Source organism: Macaca fascicularis, chromosome 8 (assembly GCF_037993035.2).
Source record: "Macaca fascicularis isolate 582-1 chromosome 8, T2T-MFA8v1.1".
Taxonomy (NCBI): domain Eukaryota; kingdom Metazoa; phylum Chordata; class Mammalia; order Primates; family Cercopithecidae; genus Macaca; species Macaca fascicularis.
In genome coordinates, this window is record NC_088382.1 from 108884331 (window position 1) to 108908542 (window position 24212).

General features: G+C 37.5%; 1 protein-coding gene across 33 annotated transcripts in view; it reads left to right on the forward strand.

Annotated features, from left to right (window-relative positions):
* Positions 1-24212, forward strand: part of VPS13B (vacuolar protein sorting 13 homolog B) — an 857597-nt gene that overhangs the window by 242003 nt on the left and 591382 nt on the right. The gene's annotated exons all lie outside the window — the stretch shown is intronic.

The window sequence follows — 24212 nt, forward strand, 5'->3', positions numbered from 1 at the left end:
TGATTACCATTCTAACTGGTGTGAAATGGTAGTATCTCATTGTGGTTTTGGTTTGCATTTCTCTGATGGCTAGTGATGATGAACATTTTTTCATGTGTCTGTTGGCTGCATAAATGTCTTCTTTTGAGAAGTGTCTGTTCATATCCTTTGCCCACTTTTTGATGGGGTTGTTTTTTTTCTTGTAAATTTGTTTGAGTTCTTTGTAGGTCCTGGATACTAGCCCTTTGTCAGATGAGTAGATTGCAAAAATTGTCTCCCACTCTGCAGGTTGCCTGTTCACTCTGATGGTAGTTTCTTTTGCTGTGCAGAAGCTCTTTAGTTTAATTGGATCCCATTTGTCAATTTTGGCTTTTGTTGCCATTGCTTTTGATGTTTTAGAAATGAAGTCCTTGCCCATGCCTATGTCCTGAATGGTATTGCCTAGGTTTTCTTCTAGGGTTTTTATGGTATTAGGTCTAACATTTAAGTCTCTAATCCATCTTGAATTAATATTTGTATAAGGTGTAAGGAAAGGATCCAGTTTCAGCTTTCTACTTATGGCTAGCCAGTTTTCCCAGCACCATTTATTAAATAAGGAATCCTTTCCCATTTCTTGTTTTTGTCAGGTTTGTCAAAGATCAGATGGTTGTAGATGTGTGGTATTGTTTCTGAGGGTTCTGTTCTGTTCCATTGGTCTATAAGTCTGTTTTGGTACCAGTAGCATGCTGTTTTGGTTACTGTAGCCTTGTAGTATAGTTTGAAGTCAGGTAGCATGATGCCTCCAGCTTTGTTCTTTTGACTTAGGATTGTCTTGGCAATGCGGGCTCTTTTTTGGTTCCATATGAACTTTACAGTATTTTTTTTCCAATTCTGTGAAGAAAGTCACTGGTAGCTTACTGGGGATAGCATTGAATCTATAAATTACCTTGGACAGTATGGCCATTTTCATGATATTGATTCTTCCTATCCATGAACATGGTATGTTCTTCCATTTGTTTGTGTCCTCTTTTATTTCATTGAGCAGTGGTTTGTAGTTCTTCTTGAAGAGGTCCTTCACATCCCTTGTAAGTTAGATTCCTATTTTATTCCCTTTGAAGCAGTTGTGAATGGGAGTTCGCTCAGATTTGGCTCTCTGTTTTTCTGTTATTGGTGTATGATAATGCTAGTGACTTTTGCACATTGATTTTGTATCCTGAGAGTTTGCTGAAGTTGCTTATCAGCTTAAGGAGATTTTGGGCTGAGACGATGGGGTTTTCTAAATATACAATCATGTCATCTGCAAACAGGGACAGTTTGACTTCCTCTTTTCCTAATTGAATACCCTTTTTTTCTTTCTCTTGCCTGATTGCCCTGGCCAGAACTTCCAACACTATGTTGAATAGGAGTGGTGAGAGAGGGCATCCCTGTCTTGTGCCAGTTTTCAAGGGGAATGCTTCCAGTTTTTGCCCATTCAGTATGATATTGGCTGTGGGTTTGTCCTAAATAGCTCTTATTATTTTGAGATATGTTCCATCAATACCGAATTTATTGAGAGTTTTTATCATGAAGGGCTGTTGAATTTTGTCAAAGGCCTTTTCTGCATCTGTTGAGATAATCATGTGGTTTTTGTCTTTGGTTCTGTTTATATACTGGATTACGTTTATTGATTTGCATATGTTGAACCAGCCTTGCATGCCAGGGATGAAGCCCACTTGATCATGGTGGATAAGCTTTTTGATGTGCTGCTGGATTCAGTTTGCCAGTATTTTATTGAGGATTTTAGCATCGATATTCATTAGGGGTATTGGTCCAAAATTCTCTTTTTTTGTTGTGTTTCTGCCAGGCTTTGGTATCAGGATGATATTGTCCTCATAAAATGAGATAGGGAGGATTTCCTCTTTTTCTATTGATTGGAATAATTTCAGAAGGAATAGTACCAGCTCCTCCTTGTACCTCTGGTAGAATTCTGCTGTGAATCTGTCTGGTCCTGGATGTTTTTTGGTTGGTAGGCTATTAATTGCCTCAATTTCAGAGCCTGTTATTATTGGTCTATTCAGAGATTCAACTTCTTCCTGGTTTAATCATGGGAGTATATGCGTCCAGGAATTTATCCATTTCTTCTAGGTTTTCTAATTTATTTGCATAGAGGTGTTTATAATATTCTCTGATATTAGTTTGTATTTCTGTGGGATCGGTGGTGATATCCCCTTTATCATTTTTTATTGCGTCTATTTGATTCTTCTCTCTTTTCTTCTTTATTAGTCTTGCTAGCGGTCTATCAATTGTGTTGACCTTTTGAAAAACCAGCTCCTGGATTCATTGATTTTTTGAAGGGATTTTTGTGTCTCTATCTCCTTCAGTTCTGCTCTGATCTTAGTTATTTCTTGCCTTCTGCTAGCTTTGGAATATGTTTGCTCTTGCTTCTCTAGTTCTTTGAATTTTCATGTCAGGGTGTCAATTTTAGATCTTTCCTGCTTTCTCTTGTGGGCATTTAGTGCTATAAATTTTCCTCTACACACTGCTTTAAATGTGTCCCAGAGATTCTGGTATGTTGTATCTTTTTTCTCATTGGTTTCAAGGAACAACTTTATTTCTGCCTTCATTTCGTTATGTACCCAGTAGTCATTCAGGAGCAGGTTGTTCAGTTTCCATGTAGTTGGGTGGTTTTGAGTGAGTTTCTTAATCCTGAGTTCTAGTTTGATTGCATTGTGGTCTGAGAGACAGTTTGTTATAATTTCTGTTCTTTTACATTTGCTGAGGAGTGCTTTACTTCCAACTATGTGGTCAATTTTGGAATAAGTGTGATGTGGTGCTGAGAAGAATGTATATTCTGTTGATTTGGGGTGGAGAGTACTGTAGATGTCTATTAGGTCCACTTGGTGCAGAGTTGAGTTCAATTCCTGGATATTCTTGTTAACTTTCTGTCTTATTGATGTGTCTAATGTTGACAGTGGGGTGTTAAAGTCTCCCATTATTATTGTGTGGTAGTGTAAGTCTCTTTGTAAGTCTCTAAGGACTTACTTTATGAATCTGGGTGCTGCTGTATTGGGTGCATACATATTTAGGATAGTTAGCTCTTCTTGTTGAATTAATCCCTTTACCATTATATAATGGTTTGACCTTAGTTGGTTTAAAGTCTGTTTTATCAGAGACTAGGATTGCAACCGCTACCTTTTTTTGTTTTCCATTTGCTTGGTAGATCTTCCTCCATCCCTTTTTTTTGAGCCTTTGTGTGTGTCTGCACGTGAGATGGGTCTCCTGGATACAGCAAGTTGATGGGTCTTGACTCTTTATCCAATTTGCTAGTCTGTGTCTTTTAATTGGTGCATTTAACCCCTTTACATTTAAGGTTAATATTGTTGATGGGTCTTGACTCTTTATCCAATTTGCCAGTCTGTGCCTTTTAATTGGTGCATTTAACCCATTTACATTTAAGGTTAATATTGTTATGTGTGAACTTGATCCTATCATTGTGATGTTAGTTGGTTATTTTGCTCATTAGTTGATGCGGTTTCTTCCTAGCATCGATGGTCTTTACATTTTGGCATGTTTTTGCAGTGGCTGGTACTGGTTGTTCCTTTCCATGTTTAGTGTTTCCTTCAGGAGCTCTTGTAGGGGAGGCCTGGTGGTGACAAAATCTCTCAGCATTTGCTTGTCTGTAAAGGATTTTTATTTTTCTTTCACTTATGAAACTTAGTTTGGCTGGATATGAAATTCTGGGTTGAAAATTCTTTTCTTTACTAATGTCGAATATTGGCCACCACTCCTTTCTGGCTTATAGAGTTTCTGTTGAGAGATCCGCTGTTAGTCTGATGGGCTTCCCTTTGTGGGTAACCCGATCTTTCTCTCTGGCTGCCCTTAACATTTTTTCCTTCATTTCAACTTTGGTGATTCCGACAATTTTGTGTCTTGGAGTTGCTCTTCTTGAGGAGTATCTTTGTAGCGTTCTCTGTATTTCCAGAATTTGAATGTTGGCCTGCCTTGCTAGGTTGAGGAAGTTCTCCTGGATAATACCCTGCAGAGTGTTTTTCAACTTGGTTCTATTCTCCCCGTTACTTTCAGGTACACCAGTCATACGTAAATTTGGTCTTTTCACATAGTCCCATATTTCTTGGAGGCTTTGTTCATTTCTTTTTACTCTAAACTTCTCTTCTCCCTTCATTTCATTCATTTGATGTTCAGTCACTGATACCCTTTCTTTCAGTTGATCGAGTCTATTACTGAAGCTTGTGCATTTGTCACGTAGGTCTTGTGTCATGGTTTTCATCTATATCAGGTAGTTTAAGGACTTCTCTGCATTGGTTATTCTAGTTAGCCATTCGTCAAATCCTTTTTCAAGGTTTTTAGTTTCTTTGCACTGCGTTCGTAATTCCTCCTGTAGCTCGGAGATGTTTGATTGTCTGAAGTCTTCTTCTCTCAACTCGTCAAAGTCATTCTCCATCCAGTTTTGTTCCATTGCTGGCGAGGAGCTGCGTTCCTTTGGAGGGGGAGAGGCACTCTGATTTTTAGAATTTCCAGCTTGTCTGTACTGCTTTTTCCCCATATTTGTGGTTTTATCTACCTTTGGTCTTTGATGATCGTGACGTACAGATGGGGTTTTGGTGTGGATGTCCTTTCTGTTTTTTGTTTTTCCTTTTAACAGTCAGGACCCTCAGTTGCAGGTCTTTTGGAGTTTGCTCGAGGTCCACTCCAGACCCTGTATCTGCAGCAGAAGCTGCAGAAGAGTGAATATTGCTGAACAGCAAATGTTGCTATCCGATCGTTCCTCTGGAAGCTTTTTCTCAGAGGTGTACCCATCCATGTGAAGTGTGAGGTGTTATTCTTCCCCTAGTGGAGGATGTCTCCCAGTTAGGCTACTCGGGGGTCAGGGCCCCACGTGAGCAGACAGTCTATCTGTTCTCAGATCTCAAACTTCGTGCTGGGAAAACCACTACTCTCTTTAAAGCTGTCACACAGGCACATTTCCATCTGCAGAGGTTTCTGCTGCCTTTTGTTTGGCTATGGCCTGTCCCGAGGGGTGGAGTCTACAGAGGCAGGCAGGCCTCCTTGAGCTGAGATGGGCTCCACCCAGTTCGAGCTTCCAGGCTGCTTTGTTTACCTAGTTAAGCCTCAGCAATGGCGGGATGTCCCTCTCCCAGCCTTGCTACAGCCTTGCAGTTAGATCTCAGACTGCTGTGCTAGCAATGAGGGAGGCTCTGTGGGCATGGGACCCTCTGAGCCAGGTATGGGAACGGATCTCCTGGTGTGCCATTTGCCAAGATCCTTAGTAAAGCGCAGTATTAGGGTGGGAGTGACCTGATTTTCCAGGTGTTGTGTGTTAGGGTTTCCCTTGGCTAGGAAAGGGAATTGCCTTCCCCCTTGCGCTTCCCCAGGTGAGGCGATGCCTTGCCCTGCTTTGGCTGTCACTCATTGGGCTGCACCCACTGTCCTGCACCCACTGTCCGACAGGCCCCAATGAGATGAACCCGGTGCTTCAGTTGGAAATGCAGAAATCACCCATCTTCTGTGTCGCTCACACTGGGAGGTGGATGCTGGAGCTGTTCCTATTCCACCATCTTGACGCGGATCCCCGAGGGTTTCAATATCTCCACATCCTCATCAACACTTGTTGTTTCTCTTTTTGTTATAGCCGTTTTATTTGGTGTGAAGTGGTAGCTCACTACATTCTAATTTTTATATATTGATGTTTATATAATCTACTTTCTCCACCCTTTTACTTTCAACTTGCCTACATTGTTGTATTTGAAGTGAGTTTCTTATTGACTCCATATAGTTGGAGTATGTTTCTTTGATCCAGTCTGTCAGTCTTGTCTTTTAATTTGTATAATCAGAGCATTTATATTAAATGCAATCATTCATATGTTAGACTTTATATCTGCCATTTTATTTTTTGCTGTCTGTTTGATATCTCTGTTTTTCATTTCTTTTTCTGTCTTCTTGTGGGTTACTTGAACATTATTTGACCATTATTTAGAATTCCATTTTGGTTTATGTGTAGTAATTTTAAGTGTATCTCATCAAGCTTTTTAAATGATTGTTTTAGGCATTACATTTCACATTTCTGACTCATTACAGTTAACTGGTATTGTGTTATGCCAGTTCAAGTGAAATATGGAATCCTTACTTGATCTTATGTTCCTTTACCCTCCCTCATTTATAATTGAAATATTTCCTCTGTGTATATGGAGAACCATATCAGATATTATTTTTGCTTCAACATGAAACATAGTTTAGAAAACTCCAGAGGAGACAGAATGTCTGTGTACCCTATTTTTGCTTGTTGTATTCTCTTTTCTCTCCCGATATCCAAAAAAACCCTTATTTTATTCTTAACTTTCTGTTTGGAGATCTTTACCTCTCCTTTTATTGTAGATCTGCTTATGACACTTTTTTTTTGTTTGTTTGTTTTAGTTTCCCTTCATCTCAGAGTGTCTCATTTTCTCCTTCTTTCCTGAAGTATATTTTTGCTGAATATAGAATTTGGGGTACTTTTTTTTTTTTAAGCAATTGAAAAATGTCATGCTACTTCCTCCTGGCCTCTATGGTTTCTAATGAAATATCTACTGTCATTTCATTTTCCCCCCTCTATACATAAGGTGTAGTTTTTCTCTTGCTCTATTCAATATTTTTTCTCTTTTGTTTTCAAAAGTTTATCCATGATGTGTGATGATTTCTTTGAGTTTACTCTGTTAGGGGCTAGCTCTGTTTCTGAATGTTTAGGTTTTGTCTTTTGTCAAATATTGGAAGTTATTAGCAACTGTTTTTCTAATTAATTGATTTTTAACTATATTATATTGTATTAAATGAGTTTATTTAGAGATGGAATCTCACTCTGTCACCCAGGCTGGAGTGCTGTGGTGTGGTCTCAGCTCACTGCAACCTCTGCCCCTGGGTTCCAGTGATTCTCCTGCCTAGCCTCTTGAGTAGCTGGGATTACAGGCACCCACCACCATGCCTGGCTAATTTTTGTATTGTTATTAGAGACAGGGTTTCACCATGTTGGGCAGGCTGGTCCCAAACTTCTGACCTCAGGTGATCCACCTGGCCTCCACCCACCCTGGCCTCCCAAAATGCTGGGATTACAGAGCCACTCTTTTTTGAAGTACATTTTCTGTTTCATCTTTTTATTTCTCTCGTACTGGACTCTGATGACTTGAAAGGTAGATCTTTTTTCTAACTTTCTCATAGGTCCCTAAGACTCTTTTCTCTTTTTTTCCCTTTCTTTTTTTTTTCTGTATTTCACATTGGGTAATATCTGTTGTTCCCTCTTCCATTTTAATGATTCTTTCCTTAGCCCTCTCCATTCTGGTATGGAACCCGTTTATTGAGTTTCTTCGTTTGGTCATTGCATTTTTCAATACTGAAATTTGTTTGGTTTGTTTTTATGTCATTGTTGTCCATTTTATTCTTTTTTTCCCCTACAAATTCCTGTTTCTTTGCCAAAATCTGTTTTCATTTGCTTCAAGCAAAATGTTAATTGGAGCATTTTTATAATGGCTGCTTTAAAATGTTTCTCAGATAGTTCTAACATCTGTGTCATCTCAGTGACATCTATTATCTTTTTTCATTCAGTTTGCGCCTTTCTTGGTTTTTGGTATTATGAGTGATTTTTATTTGAAACCTGGATGTTTGGATAGTGTTTTCCGAGATTCTGTGTTGTGTTTAAACCTGTGTTAGCTGACTTCCTCTGAAAATGCTCCTGCAGTGGAAGGGAACATGCCTCCACTTATTACTGCTAGGGGATGTAGAAATTCAGGGTTTCCACTTGGCCTGCATTGCTGTTTACGGCCGAGGGGATTCTTGTTACTTCTGGCCTGGGGTCAATATTCTGGCTCTCAGTTAGGCCTCTGTTGATACATCACTGGCTTGGAGTGTTTAGATTGCCTCATTACTGCTCTAAGTGATGCCTCCCCTGACATTATGTTGGTGGTGAGGTGGTATGTTATTGCTGCAGGTTGGTAAAATTTTTGAATCTCCACTAGGTCTCTCTTTACACGACCCAGCTGAAAGAGGGAGAGGCATAGTCTTGCTGCTAGGTTGAGTTAAAAGTCTAGGCCTTCTCTTAACCTGCTCTTACTCTACCAAGGCAGGGGTGTTGGGGTTCTTGTTAGAGTATGCTGAATATGGAAGTCTAGGCTTCCCACTTGATTTTTGCTGTTGTTGGTAGTGGTAGGTCCACCATTTTTAGAGTGGTATTTGGCTCGAGGAGACCAGTTTTTGCCTAAACATGTTCTGTTTTGCTAGGATACGGCTTTCTGGTCCTTTGGCTAAGGAGAGCAGGTTGGGATACTTTTTTCTGTCTGCACCCATTGGCCTTTCTAGGTTGCTGGCTTCTAGGATATATGAACAAAACACAACCCATGATCCTTACCACCATGACATTTGCTGGGTCTACATGTTCCTTCCTTTTTAAAGCTGACTAATAATTCCATTGTATGTATATACCACATTTTGCTTATTTATTCATCCTTTGGAATTTGTGTTGCTTCCATGTTTTAGCTATTATAAATGATGAAGCTATGAACACAGGTATACAAATATCTTTTTGAAACTCTATTTTTAATTATTTTGAGCGTATACCTAGAAGTACGATTGCTGGATCATATAGTAGTTCTATGTTTAATTTCTTGAGGAACTATGATACTGTTTTCCACTGTATCATTTTACATTCCCACTAACAATATACAAGAGTTCCAATTACTCCACATCCTGGATATCATTTGTTATTTTGTGTGTGTTTTTTTTTTAAATAGTGGCCATCCTTGTAAATGACGAGTTGATGGGTGCAGCACACCAACATGGCACAAGTATACATATGTAACAAACCTGCACGTTATGCACATGTACCCTACAACTTAAAGTATAATAATAAATAAATTAAAAAAATAAATAAATAAATAAATAGTGGCCATCCTAATGGGTATGAAGTAGTATCTCTTTGTAGTTTTGATTTGCATTTTCTTAATTAGTAATGCTAAGCATATTTTCATGTGCTTATTGTCCATTTGCATATCTTATTTGGAGAAATGTCTATTCAATTCCTTTGCCCATTTTTGAACTGGGTTTTTTTTTGGTTGTTATTTAGGTCTAGCAATTAAGTATTCTGGATACCAGTGTCTCATCAGATAAGTGATTTGCAGAATTTTCTCAGATTGTTTCCCTCCATTTTCATAGCAGTCTAACTTCTTTTTGGCATTTTTCACAATGTTGAATATGTATATATTTGTATCATTTTTTTCATGACTGCTTCTTTCACTAGATTGTGAATTTCATGAGAGAAGAGACTGAATCGGTATTATTTACTTGTCTAACTCCAGGCTGAGTCTGGTATAGAGTAGTTTCATAGTAAATATTTATTGAATGAATGAGTAAGAAAGGGAATAAAAGACATATGAATCAAACGTAGTGCCACACATGAGTGACCATTAGTAAATGATCATGCTTAGGCACAGACAAAACTTGCATCCTTAAGCTAGGATGAAAATCTAATGGGTGATTACATTTCAATGTGAGGGGAATATATATTCAAACCATAGCAGCACCTGCTTGCTCTAAACTTAAGTGAGAAACAGGTTACAGTTTTGTGCAGTAGTTCTTTATCATGAATTGAAGGGCTTTGATTGAAGTAGTAAGATTGGAATCTTGGTTGCACACAGAGTTCTTCTAGTAAAAAAATAGCTTGTTGGAGTCTCAATTTCATAGTCAGGTAATTAGCCTTGTAGGATGACAATTTTGTGTTGTGGCATTAGTGAGAGTGCCTTGTGGCATACAGTGAGTTAAACTAAAGAAAGGAGGATGATCTGTGCATAGCGAGTAATGTACTTGTTTTTATTCCAGTGTGCTCTTTGCCAACTCCTTCCAAACACAGATGTGCATGTACGTGCCTGTACACACACACACACACACACACACACACACACACACACACACGATGTTTCTTTAAAATATAGTTTTATCTTTATTATGACTTCTTTTATTTCTTTCAGCTAGTCATTTAGCTTCTTTAGCCATGCTTAAAGTATTTTAGAAAATCTTTACTGATTTCTCTTACTGCATTTATAACAAGGCGTTTTAAAATAGACTCTATGTTTCCTGTGTAGTATTTTTAAATGACCTCATTTCATTTTTGCCCTAATGCTGACATTTTTTTTTTTAAGTTAGTGCCCAAGAGTGATGGGTTTCCCTCTCCCTCTTTCCCTCTTGGGCTGTCAGAATATGGGGTTTAATATAATATGACTTTTACATAGTAGTGCTTCTTTAGATATTTGTACCAGTGGTTATTACTAAGAACTTAGTTTCATCTATTTTCTTCCCATATGTGTTATGAAATTAACTAATATGAGAAGCAGGCATTTTGTTTTTTTCTCAAGTTTTTATTTTCATATCTATGCCATGTGTTTTTTTAAGTTCATATATGTGGATAATACTAAATGATCATCATTGGGTATTATTATTTTAACCAATAAATTTTAGAGAAAAAAAATCACTCTAATATTGCATCACTTTGTTATTGGTATCACAACAATAATTAGTTATCATTCTTCTCCTGACATAGCTCTGGAGGCTAGGGGGAGATATCATAGTTTTGGAAAGTTTTCCTTTCTTTATCAGTTTATAAACAAATTTATAATTATTCCTTTAAAATTTTATCTCAGCTTTTATCACTACCTGACTTTGCCTAGTGAATATTTTTTCTATTGTATATTCAAAAACATAACTACTTCATTTAATTAGTGTAAGTTTTCTTTGCCTCTAAAAATGTTGAAGGTACATGACTATATTACTACCTGAAAGACTGTTTATTTCATATTCCATTTTGTCATATTTATGGTCTTCGATCCATTGTAGATAATCATGGCTTTTAGAGATAAAAGCAATCATAGTCATAACCAAGTCCAGTCCCTCGCTTTTTTCAGGTGAAGAAACTGGGCTACAAAGTTTTAAATGCAACATTATACAGCTTTTTGATGGTAGAGTTTTTACTAGAGTAAAGGTCTAGTGATTAGTGTATCTTTCAGTAAAGTCTCATTAATTTTTAATGTATATGAACTGAATTTTTCTAATCCCAGCTTGTATTGTTTATATTAACAGTAGAATAATGACAATATAGTATCTGACATTTACTGAGCATTTACCTGCCAAATGCACTACTAACCACTGTCCATTTATTATTCTACTCAGTGCTCACGATTACTCTGTGAAGTAGCTAGTGATTTATACCTATTTTACAGACGAGAAAACTTAGAGTAGTTTAATAAATTTCTGGGCTCATGATGTGTTTAATTTCTTTGCATATCCTGCAGTATTTAACCTCAGAAATTATGTATTTCTTCCTCTTCTATCATGGATAAAATCTTACGAGAAAGTTCGTGTATAAGCTACTTTTTGCTTAGGAAACGTATAGCAAGACTTCTAAAAAAATTTAAAAAACAAAGAGAAAATGAAAATTAGTGTTGGAAGTAGGCACTGATGTTTTTTCTGGGTTCCCCTAATGATCTATGGCAACCCCACTAACCAGTGGGTTTGGATTTTGATTACCAGAAGGGAGTTTGGGCAAGAAGGGAGGAATTGGAAGTGATGTTCCACTTCAGTAAGCTCGTAACTTCAAAGCACTAGTGAAAAGATAGACCGTTTCAAAAATCTGTTTCACTCCAGATTTAACAAAGAAGATTCTTTGTGTTGGCCTTGACTGGGAAGAGAGAGGATGCTTTCCTGGAGATTTTGTAACCACAACTCTGTCCTCATTCAGATTTTAATTTCTTGCCTGACCTAGGAACTACAGAACTAATTAGTTAAAATGTGATCCTTAGTGGGTTAATTACGTCCCTGAGTATCTAGTGGTAAGTACAAGTATTTGCTGTGGCACATACCCTTACATCTGACAATGTATGTGAAAAAGGAAAGCCTTGTGAAATGTAAACTCATAATCTAAAATTACAAAGAATTTGAGTAAATAATTCACCAAGAGCAAGACTGAGCAGAAACCTCCAGTGGCCAAATTCAACTTCTACAATGTCAGATAATATATCAGAAACAGTATAAAAGACTGTTTAAAAGTAATTGAAGAAGTAAAAGATGGAATTGAAATTACAGGAGAGACACAAGATACTATCATAAGGACTAGAGAATTTTTATAATGAAAAAAGTTTGTGGAGGTCAGAAGTCCTTAATGGATTAAATGGATTAAACAGCAGATTAGACACAGCCAAAGACACTATAAGTGAACTGGAAGGTGGTTATAAAGAAGTTTCCCAGAGTGCAACATTGAAAATAGAGATGATGGCCGGGCGCGGTGGCTCAAGCCTATAATCCCAGCACTTTGGGAGGCCGAGATGGGCGGATCACGAGGTCAGGAGATCGAGACCATCCTGGCTAACACAGTGAAACCCCGTCTCTACTAAAAAGTACAAAAAACTAGCCGGGCGAGGTGGCGGGCGCCTGTAGTCCCAGCTACTCCGGAGGCTGAGGCAGGAGAATGGCGTAAACCCGGTAGGCGGAGCTTGCAGTGAGCTGAGATCCGGCCACTGCACTCCAGCCTGGGCGACAGAGCGAGACTCCGTCTCAAAAAAAAAAAAAGAAAAAAAAAAAGAAAATAGAGATGATATGTGAAATACAGTCAACAGATATGGATGCTAGAATGAAAAGATTATTTCTATCAACTCTCAGAACTAGCAAGTGGGAGAGAAGCAATATTTATTGACTTTTTTACCCCTGACAAAATAGATGTGAGATGTGAATCTTCAGACCTGAGAATCATAAATTCCAAGCAGGAAAAATAAACCTAAACCTCTAAGTAGACACATTGTGGTGAAACTCTGGTGTACTAAAGATAAGCATGAACCTTTAAAAGCAACCAGAGGGAAAATAAATTAATGGCATGATCTGCCAACATATGTTATTCAGTTTCCTGCAGTTGGTAGTGAAGATGTCAAGGATAGAGAAAATTTATTTCTTCTTGAACATATATTATATTTGAGGCATAGTATTAACCTATTTGGAATAGGTTAATTGGCTAGAAAGGGGAGGATCACTAGATTGAATTGGATGGGATCACTAGATCCCTTCTTTGAAGTCCACATACAGTCTACTGATTCTCCCCTTTCTAACCAATGTGAATTATTGAATCTTTTTGTGAGACTATATCTAGAAGTTGTAAGTTCCTCTGTATTCTGAAGAACCAAACTCTGTCCCCTTCCAAATAAAAATACTTAATTTTCTAGTCTCTTGTACCCAGAAATGTTCTTATTCCCACATTTGGAATTATGACATAGTAGATCAATCAAAGTTAAGTAAATAAGCTTATAATGGAACAAGTTACTTGAGTTTTTGAGGTTTTTTTTTTTTAATTTAATTTTTTTAAGAGCAGTTTTAGGTTCACAGTACAATTGAGAAGAAGGTACAGAGATTTCCCATATACCCCCGCCCCAAAACATGTATAGTCTGTCTCCCCTATTATCAATTTCGATATCCCTCATCAGAGTGATACATTTGTTACCTTCATGAACCTACACTGATGTGTCACAATTACTCAAGTCCATAGCCTACTTTGGATTTTACTCTTAGTGTTGTATATTCTATGGAGTTGGGAAAATGTATATGATATGTATCCATCCTTATTCTATCATATAGAATATTTCACAGTCCTAAGATTTCTTTGTGTTCTACCTATTTATCCCATCCCCCACCAGCCAAACCCTAGCAACCACTGGTCTTTTTACTGTTTCTGTAGTTTTGCCTTTTCAAGAATGTAGCCTTTTCTCATTCTTTTAGTAATGTGCCTTATCATGGCTTGATAGCTAATTTCTTTTTAGCAGTAATATTTCTTGTCTGGATATACCATAGTGTATTCATTCACCTACTAAGGGACATCTTGGTTGCTTTCGTGTTTTGGCAACTATCAATAAAGCTGCTCTAAATATCTGTATGCAGGTTTTTGTGTGGACTTGTCTCACCTCCTTTGAGTAAATACCAAAGAGTGTGAATACTGAATGGTATGATAAATGTATGTTTAGTTTTGTATGAAACTATCAAACTGTCTTGCAGAGTGACTGTAGCCATTTTGCATTCTCACCAACAGTGAATGAGTTTCTGTTTCTCCACATCCTCACTAGCATTTGGCATTGTCAGTGAGGTTAATTCTTATTAGTAATGCAAATAAGTTTTCTAAGAACGTATGTGGTTAGTGTGACAAAGACATGTAGGAGAGATTGTGATTCATACAATTTAAGAGTTAGAAGCACATTTTATGTATTTATTTTATATTAAGAATTATGTCATAAGCAAGGCGGCAGACTGTATTGCTTTAAATTGAGGCGTTTAAAAATCATTCTGTCACTGTGAAGCTGAACTTTTACTTGTCAAATATTTATTTGCCATTGTTATTGTTTAAAAAAAGAATTACATGTTTGTCAGTAATTGCTTGTTGACTCTTTTTGCTGGTGATTACAGCAATATGGACAGGGATTTCTGAGTTGCAAGTGGGGGTGGAACAATGAAAATTAAGCTCCTTTGCAGTGAGCTGAGATCGTGCCACTGCACTCCAACCTGGGCGACAGAGCGAGACTCCGTCTCAAAAGAAAAAAAAAAAAAAGAGAAAATTAAGCTCTACTGAACAGACTTTATGTTTTGTACCTTGTGAATATTTAAAGTTCAGTTCTGTCATTTAATGATCACTGTGAGTTGCACTTTTGAGATTACTTTTTGTTTCATGTTGTTATTGAATCTTAGAACTAACTAGCTTTCTTGGTACACCTGTCTTATTAGTATTTTCTAGCAAGCCACTTTTATTTAGGTTTTCACTTTCTTCTTATGTGATAAATCTTCCCCTCATTTCACTTTCTCCTTTTATTCTTCCCCTGAAAGGATAATACTTACTTCTTACTATATAGTATAAAAGATTTGGAAGCTCTTGACTATCTCTTTAATGCATCTTTTAAAATAATTTGCTTCTTTCCTCTTTCAGAAACCTTTATTATAGTTACACTCTCCTGTGATTTTGTTATTTCCCAGTATCAATATGGCTCCTAACTGTTTGAATGTTTTGGATGGTTGTTTGTTGTTGTTGTTGTTTCAAACAGGGTCTGGCTTTGTTGCTCAGGCAAGAGGGTATTGGCAGGACCATGACTCACTGAAGCCTCAGGCAATCCTCCCACCACAGCCTCCCAAGTAGCTGGGACCACAGGTGTGTGTCACCATGCCTGGCTAATTTTTAATTTTTTTGTCGAGATGGGGTCCCATTATGTAGCCCAGACTTGTCTCAAACTCCTGAGCTCAAGTGATCTTCCTGCCTTGGCCTCCCAAAGGGCTGGGATTATAGGCATGAACTGCATCCGGCCAATCTTTTGTTTTATTTTATTAAATTGTAGCTTTGCAAGGCTTGTAACAAAAAGAGCAGTCTTCTGGCCCCCTGTCATCCTTACTGCTGTTTAGAGGCAATCATTTTTCAACTTTTTCTTAGATATATACCTCTAATCTAAATAGTAGTCTTTGTCGCAGTTTTCTTATTTCCCGTGTTTTTCCATAGAGAAAGTCAGTGTTGGCCCTAAAAGCTAAATCATTCTCTGTGTTAGGCAGGGGTATGTCAATGTTGTCTACATACTTACTATTGAATATGAGGATATATTAGTTTTCTATTGCTGCTGTAACAAATTCCCATAAACTTAGTGCCTTAAAACAACACACATTTATTTTCTTACAATTACGTAGTTTAGAAGACTGAAATGGGTCTCAGACTAAAATCAAAGTGTCAGTAGGGCTCCTTTTTAGAGGCTCTAAGATAAAACCCCTTTCCCTGCCCTTTCTAGCTTTTAGAAATTTCCTGAATTCCTTGGCCTGTGACCCCTTCCCCCATCTCTAAAGCCAGCAATGTTACATTCCCGTGACTGTGCATCTGTCATCACATCTCTTTCTCTGACTCTTCTTTTTTGCCTCCTCCTACTACTTTTAAGGAGTCTCCTGATTACATTGGGTTCACCTGAATAATCTAGGGTCATCTCCCTATTTCAAGGTCAGCTGATTAGGAATCTGAATTTCCCTTTCCGTAATGATATGACATGTTCACAGGTCCTGAGATTTGGCATATGAACATCTTTGGGGGGGCCATTATTCTGCCTGTCATAGAGGATTTAGTTTTTAGGGCCGATACTCACAGCCTCTATCTCTTATTCCTTTTCCTAAATCTTTGAGTATAATTATATCACAGTTTTTGCTTAAATCTATACTAAGTATGAACGTATTATAAACATGTATGTATGAGTTAGAATATGCTACCATTGTGTTTATTTTTCTTATAAAACTTGTATTCTTGGAGTTAATAACTGTCTTGGAGTTAACTGTCTTTATTTTGTTATTGCTTGATTAGTGTTTTATGTACTTATTTTTAATTAATTCCCCCAAACTCTGGCATAAACATATCGTCTCTCAGTGCCTTCAGGTGCATGAGATAATTACTTTCAATTTTTGGAGTTATTAATTTTTTAAATGCTCTTTCCTCCTGTTTTTCTCTTTGTTCCCTAGGCCTACTATAGAGATGTCTTGAAATTTCCTTTTATCATTTTCCTGGGATTTCCTTTTCTCCTATTGAATCCCATTTCTTAGACCACATATGTTACTCTTTCTTGATTTACTCTCTTTTTTAGATGGAGCAAAATCCTCTGGTTATCTTCCTGGTATAGGAAGTAAACTTTTTTCAGGTCTGACATGTTTGAATGAATCTTCATTTTATCTTTATATGTAATTGATTGGACTGTATATAGATTTTTAGGGTGGGAGTGATTTTCCTACAGAAATTTGAAAGCATCACATTTATTGTCTTCTTGCTTTTGGCATTTCTGTTGAGAAGTTTGATGCCATTCTAATTGTTTAACCTTTGTTTGTCACCTGTTTTTGTTTTTATGTGTGCGTGTCTGTCTTATGTCAGAAGCTTTTAGGAGTGTCTCTTTAGCCCTAATGTTCAGGTGGTATGAGTTTATGTGTGTGTTTTTTTCATTTGTTATACTGGATACCTAGTAAACACTCTTAATTTGGAACTCCTTTTCTACAGTTTGGGAAATACTCTTGAACTATGTTTTTGATTATTTTCCCCATTTTCTTTTTAATAGTTCCTTCTAGACCTTTTGTTTTTTAGATATTGGATTGCTTATGTTGATCTTTTCATTTTATTTTCATTTTTCTTCCATTTTCATTCTCTGGATTTTTTGGTTTTAATTTATGGGAGATTTTCTCAACTTTATTTTCCAATCTATTTATTAAAGATAATTAGCATCATGTTTTTAATTTCTAAGTGCTTGTTTTTGTTGTTTGTATATTTTAAATAAATGTTCATTTCCTATTGCAGTATCTTCTGTACTCTCTTTGAGGACAGAAATCATTATTATTATTCTTTGAAGTTTTCTTTTGCTCCTGGCTTTGTCTGTTTACCCCATGTTCCTTTTCTTTATGTTTTAAAATAATATCTGCCTGTCATACTTGTGATTTCCATCTAATATTTAACGATCCTTCATATTGCAGAATGAAGTACAAAATAACTGAAACCTCTGTGTGAGGTTGGAACTTGTTGATTGTAGGGGAATTGGACACACAGCTCATTTTTGGTTTGAGGATAATCGATTATCAGTGTCATGGTTCCTTTTTCTTGAGCTTGCTCATTTTTACAGAGAGAAAGCCGTCCATTTCCGTCTTGAGGTTTCTAAGCCTGGTACTTAGTAAAGGAAGGGGAGATTTCATTATCAGGAATCCAGAATCCAGATTCTAAGATAATTCCCCCCTTTTAGCATATGGTTGTATTTCATATTCCTCAGTTGAGAGTCCTCCTGGTTTAACCTCTCCAAAGTAAACCCTTTAGTCTTCTGCCAGGTGAGTGTCAGGTAGTTACTGACACTCATGGATTAGAGGAGAGGATTCTACATGGATTAAGAAAAATGATCTGCGGTCACTAGATAAAATTTTAGTCACCTCCTCATCTTTTTAACCTCATCTGCATCCCTGCCTTCAGAGCTTCGTGGCCTCTTTTTAATTCTTATATTTCTGGGGCTTATTGCAGGATAAATTTGCTTATTAGTTTAATTACCCACAGGCACTTCTCTCTGTTCTACTAAGGCTACTCATTGCTACTTGTTCATCAGATATCCATCTTTCCAAATTTAGATGATAGCTCTTGCTTGTTTGAGAGCGGCGTATTTGGCTCTTGTCTTTTTATTTTTGGTTCTTTGTTAGTTTAGTGCCTTAAAATAATTTCTTAATAGTCTTTTGGTGGACTTCAGTGGGGAAACAGAAGTAATCATATGGTTTTACTCCTTAATCTTTTAATTCCACAGAGATACATAGATCTTTCTTGTTAGTTCATCTTTTAATATGTACATCATAACTACAAAAGTGATCATAAGCTGATTACTGAACACTAGAAAGTTGACACTGAGGGAAAGGTCTCAGTGAGTCTTAAAGAATTATGGAGGGCAAGAAGATTGGTGGAAAAAGAATTAGGGTTAGCCTGGGCACCATAGTGAGACCCTGTCTCTACAAAAAAAGCAGGTGTGGTGGAGTACATGCCTATAGTCCCAGCTACCCAGGAGGCTGAGATGGGAGGATCACTTGAGCCCAGGGGCTCGAGATTACAGTGAGCTATGATTGCACTACTGCACTCCAGTCTGCGTAACAGAGTGAGACTCTGAAAAGTACTCGAAGGATGATATGGTTTGGCTGTGTCCCTGCCCAAATCTCATCTTGATTTATAGTTCCCATAATTCTCACATGTCGTGGGAGATACCTGGTGGGAGGTAATTGAATCATGGGAGTGATTACCCTCATGCTGTTCTTGTGATAGTGAGTTCTGGAGGGACATGGTGGTAGGTAATTGAATCATGGAGGTGGTTACCTTCATGCTGTTCTTGTGATAGTGAGTGAGTTCTCAGGAGATCTGATAGTTTTATAAGCAGCTTTTCCCCCTTTGCTTGGCACTTCTCCCTCCTGCTGCGTTGTGAAGAAGGATGAGTTTGTTTACCCTTCTGTGATGGCCTTCCTAGCTATGTAGAACTGTGAGTCAATCAAACCTCTTTATAAATTACCCAATCTTGGGTATTTCTTCATAACATCATGAGAATGGACTCATACAGTAAAATGATACCGGTAGGGTGGGGTGCTGCTGCTATAAGTATATCTGAAAATTTGGAAGCTAATTTGGAACTGGGTAACAGACAGAAGTTGAACAGTTTAGAGGACTCAGAAGAAGACAGGAAAATGTGGGAAAGTTTGGAACTTCCTAGGGATTTGGAGGGCTTACAAGACAGGAAGATGTGGGAAAGTTTGGAACTTCCTAGAGACTTGTTGAATGGGTTTGACTAAAATGCCGACAGTGATATGGACAACGAAGTCTAGGTTGAGGTGGTCTCAGATGGAGATGAGGAACTTGTTGGGAATTGGAGCAAAGAGTTTTGGAAGGGCATGAGTGTTTTGAAGCATGAGGACGTGGGATTTGGGAGGGGCCAGCGTAGAATGATATGGTTTGGCTATGTCTCCATCCAAATCTCATCTTGAATTGTAGTTTCCATAATCCCCATGTGTTGTGAGAGGGACCCAGTGGGAGGTAATGGGATCATGGAGGTGGTTACCCTCATGCTGTTCTTGTGATAGTGAGTGAGTTCTCAGGAGATCTGATAGTGTTATAAGGGGCTTTTCCCCCTTTGCTCGGCACTTCTGTCTCCTACCACCTTGTGAAGAAGGACATGTTTGCGTCCCCTTCCACCATGATTGTAAGTTTCCTGAACCTTCCCAGCCACATGGAACTGTGAGTCAATTAAACCTCTTTCCTTTATAAATTACCCAGTCTCGAGTATTTCTTCACAGCAGCATGAGAATGGACTAATTCACAGGAGGAAAATAGCAGTGCATTATTCTATATTTAATTTTATTATAAAAATTGGTAATTTTTTTAGATTATTGTATTGGTAGTACAATATAACTTATATGTCAATTACAGTACCTTAGGGATACCCTCTTTCCTTCCTCTAGTGGACTATGACAATAGGATTTGAGTAAAGGAATATGCGAATACTTTGTAAAGCATTTTTTCAAACGTGGGTATTTTCACTGTCTTTGTGATTGTCCTTTTGACTCATGTCAGCTTTCTTTACATTCTACAAAAACATTGTACTCCCTTTCTAAATTAAGTTCTGTATAAAGTTTAGCCAAGTTCTCACAGGTAAGTACCTGGAACAATAACTACAGTTATTTTGGCATCCGTAAGTAACAAAATAGTGACTAGCCTTAAGCCACTGTATTATAAGGTAAGGAATGCTGCCTATATCTGAAGCCACATTTTAGCTTATTTGCTCCTTTTGTTTCACCACATTGCTTCTCTAATCGTGAATTTCTTTTTACAATTTCTGAGAGAAGTATTCCTGTGAGTGCTGCCCTGAATTGTATAATGTCAAGACTGTACTCCTTTCTGCCTTTCTCTTGCCCACATTTGGGGCATTTTATAATTTCAGTTTGATGGTAGAGTGGAAAGAAACTACAATTATTTTTACCAGCAGCTTTTCTCTATTTGATATCAAAGTCTATCAAGAGATGAATATAACTTTTATATAAAAATCTCTTCCTAATAAAAATCTGAGCTTTTAGCACTAAAAACAAATTACTTTATTAAAAGCTTTTCTTAAGGGGAAATTATGACATCATGGTCTTTTAGTTGTTAAACCAAATTTAAAAATACTTGAGAAATGTAATGTTGAAAGTGTTGAACTGTATTCTTGATTGTAGTTGTCTAAATCAAAGTGCTTTATATAGGTATATAAGATTCTTCTTCTTCTTCTTTTTTTTTTTTTTTTTGGAGACAGAGTCTTGCTCGTTGCCTAGACTGGAGTGCAGTGGTGTGATCTCGGCTCACTGCAACCTCTGCCTCCCAGGCTCAAGCAATTCTTGTGCCGCAGCCTCCTGATTAGCTGGAATTGCAGGTGCTCGCCACCACGCTTGGCTAATTTTGGTATTTTTAGTACAGATGGGGTTTCTCCACATTGGCCAGGCTGGTCTTGAACTCCTGACCTCAAGTGATCCTCCTGCTTCGGCCTCCCAAAGTGTTGGAATTACAGGCGTGAGCCACCACGCTTGGCCAAGATTGTTATCAGAAGATGTTTCAGACAACTTATGATAAGAGTCTTATATATAACATGTATGAGGTATTAAAAAATACTTATTATTTATGATTCAAGGTAGAGTATTAAGTTTTGGAAACTGTAAAAGAAGCCGTGTTATAAAATAATTTTAGAGAAACTCATTTGGTCTATCCATATTCTTTTGCTTTTGTATATACCAGAAACTAATTGAGATTTTTGGTTCTGAACACCATCAATGACTCTTTAGGGAATCTTTCAGTAGCTCTCGTTTGCTGACTACTATATAGGTTTCCTGTATTTCTTTTGAAAAATTGGTATTGAATGAGAGTCTGACCCTAAGGCATGAGAGCCAGGGGAGGGCAGGGTATTATTAAGTTCTATTTCTGTCTCATCATCTAACATAGTGATTGGAACAGGTTAAGTTATCCATTGATTATAGCTCCCTGCAACCACAGTAGATGTTAAATAGGGTTGCTCAGCGTCCTTTCTTATAAAGAAAAATGAGATCCAGGCTTTGCTACTTTCTGACTTGGGCCTTTGCAAAATCCTTATCCAATCCTTTTTTTATATATATAGAATGAAAATAGTAATAGCTCCTAAGGATTATTTTGTGTGTGCCAAATAAATAAAATAAACGATATCATGCATGGCACTCAGTAAGTGCTCAGTGAATCTTAAGTGCTATGATTACTATTATTGATACTACTGCTGCTGCTTTTATTGCTGCTGCTGCTACTACTACTACTACGATGATGATGATGATTGTATTAGCATTTTTGGCATCATTTAATTTTCTGAGATATTAAATTTCCTGACACATGAATTTTGAGAATCTGTTAAAAAATGCTTTAAAATGCATAAATAAAGTTTTAGATACCATTTCATAGGTGTAATGAACTCCTTAAAGTGTGCTATAGACCATAGGTTTAGAACTCCTTCTCAGAGGATAATGGATACCACTTCAAATGGACACAATTCAGGTGGCAAATACTGGAAAATAGCAACCAATCATACACAGTTATATAAAGACAAAATGCAAATTAGCAAATTAATAGCTTCAAGTGTTATTCCGTTCTCATACTGCTGTAAAGAACTGCCTGAGACTGGGTAATTTATAAAGGAAAGACATTTAATTGATTCTCAGTTCTACATGGCTGGGGAGGGCTCAGGAAATTTACAATTATGGCAGAATGCGAAGGGGAAGCAAGTACCTTCTTCAGATGGTGGCAGGAGAGAGAATTGCCAGCGAATGAGGAAGTGCCATGCTTTAAAAACCATTAGATCTTGTGAGAACTCCCTCACTATCATGAGAACAGCATGAGGGAAACTGCTCCCATAATCCAGTCACTTCCCACCTGGTTCTTCCCTTAAAACCTTGAGATTATAACTCAACATGGGGTTTGGGTGGGGTCACAAAGCTAAACCATATCATAAGGGTTGATTTGGGACAAGGTATTTCTCAGGATAACATTCTCTAACCATTTGCAAATCATTTAATGTGCTTGTTAAATAGCAGAATTCTGGGCCATAGCTCAGGATGACTGAATCATAATTTCTTTGAGAGATTATGAGTCTTCTTGAATACCCTAAAGTTTAAAGTCAAGGAGTTTAGAATGTTTAATACAGCTATCATAGAAAGTGTATGATCTTCTTAACTATTCATACATAGTTAAAGAAGCTTCAAAAACAAAGGATGGAATTTATTTAACCAAAGTGTGGAAAGGGAAAAATAGGCGAAATTACATTGGTAGGTTTTCGTGAATAGTTGGCAAAATGAGTGACGAAGTCTTCTGTGATGGGATCAGATTGTGTTAAACATCCTAGATTTTTCACATAGTAACTTTTGTCCTCTGGGCAAAAATTAGTTACCTTCTCTAATCTATTGTATCCTCATCTGTAAAATGAAGATAATAATAATATCTATAATACAGGCCTGTTGTAAGGACTGAATGAGATAATGTGCATAACACATACTGAAGTCCTCAGTAAATGTTAATTGATTAGAGTTAATTGTCATTATCATCATCAACATCATCATCACTATCATCATCGTTTTAGTGGTGGTTGTCCATACTGTCAATATTCTTAAGGTTTCTTTGCCTGTATAATTCTCACCTACCCGTAAGGATCAAAATGAGGTTCTGCCTTTTGATTGTTTTTCTAACCATTTATTTATGGGAATCACTACCTTCTGTGCTTTTATATCCTTTAGCAAGTAGTATATAATAAAGATGTTAATATCTACTTTTTTGGTTAATTGATAAACATTTATTTGCTTCCTATTTATCTACACAGAGCAAGTGAATTTTATTTATAAGCTATTGTATTTTAACACAGGAGCTATTTGAGTTACAGGTTGAGTGATCCCCTACTCTGAAAATTCAAAATCTGAAATGTTCTAAAATCTGAAACTTTCTGAGAGCCAACGTGACTCTCAAAGGAAATGTTCATTGGAGCATTTTTGGTTTTTGATTTTCAGAGTGGAGATGCTCAACTGGTAAATATATAATACAAATATTCCAAAATTCAACAAAATCCAAAATTCAAGACACTTCTGCTCCCAAGTATTTTGGATAAGGCATCCTCGATCTGTATTTTGTTTCTGTTTCTTCATTTCACCTGACCAAGATATTTCAGAGAATTTGTTTACTCAGGTAGTTTTTTTTTTTCCTGGAGATGGAGTCTCGCTCTGTCGCCAGACTGGAGTACTGTGGCGCGATCTCTGCTCACTGCAACCTCTGCCTCCCGGGTTCAAGTAATTCTCCTGCCTCAGCCTCCCTAGCAGCTCGGACTACAGGCGCATGCCACCATGCCCAGTTAATTTTTGTATTTCTTTTTTAGTAGAGACGGGGTTTCCCCATGTTGACCAGGATGGTCTCGATCTCTTGACCTCGTGATCCGCTCGCCACGGCAGATCACGCCACGGTGTGTGCACCATCATGCCCGGCCTAGGTGGAGACATTTAAACATAAAACTACCTGAGTGAGGCCCAGCCGCGGTGGCTAACACCTGTAATCCTAGCACTTTGGAAGGCCCAGGTGGGTGGATCACCTGAGGTCAGGAGTTCAACACCCACCTGGCCAATATGGTGAAACCCCGTCTCTACTAAAAATACAAAAATTAGCCAGGCTGATGGAATGCGCCCAT